We start from the raw sequence: 458 nt of genomic DNA on the forward strand, positions 1-458 counted from the left end.
ATAGATTATCGAAAACTTAACTCAGCATCTAGAAATGATCATTTCCATTGCCATTCTTGATCAAATGCTAGAGAGACTTGCAAATCATCCCTATTATTGTTTTATTGATGAGTATTCAGGGTTCTTCCAAATCCCCATACATCCAAATGATCAAGAGAAAACGATTTTCACATGCCCTTATGGTACCTTTGCTTATCGAAGGATGCCATTTAGGCTATGTAATGCTCCAGCCACTTTCCAAAGATGCATGATGTCTATTTTCTCTGATCTTATAGAGGATGTAGTGGAGGTAGATATGGATGACTTCTCTGTCTACGGATCTTCGTTTTCTTCTTGTTTGTCCAATCTTAGCAGGGTCCTCAAGAGATGTGAAGAGACCAACCTTGTGCTGAACTGGGAGAAGTGTCACTTCATGGTTAAGGAAGGGATTGTGCTTGGACACAAGATTTCAGAGAGGG

The sequence above is a fragment of the Brassica oleracea genome, chromosome C2 (genome assembly GCF_000695525.1).
Source record: "Brassica oleracea var. oleracea cultivar TO1000 chromosome C2, BOL, whole genome shotgun sequence".
Classification (NCBI taxonomy): Eukaryota; Viridiplantae; Streptophyta; class Magnoliopsida; order Brassicales; family Brassicaceae; genus Brassica; species Brassica oleracea.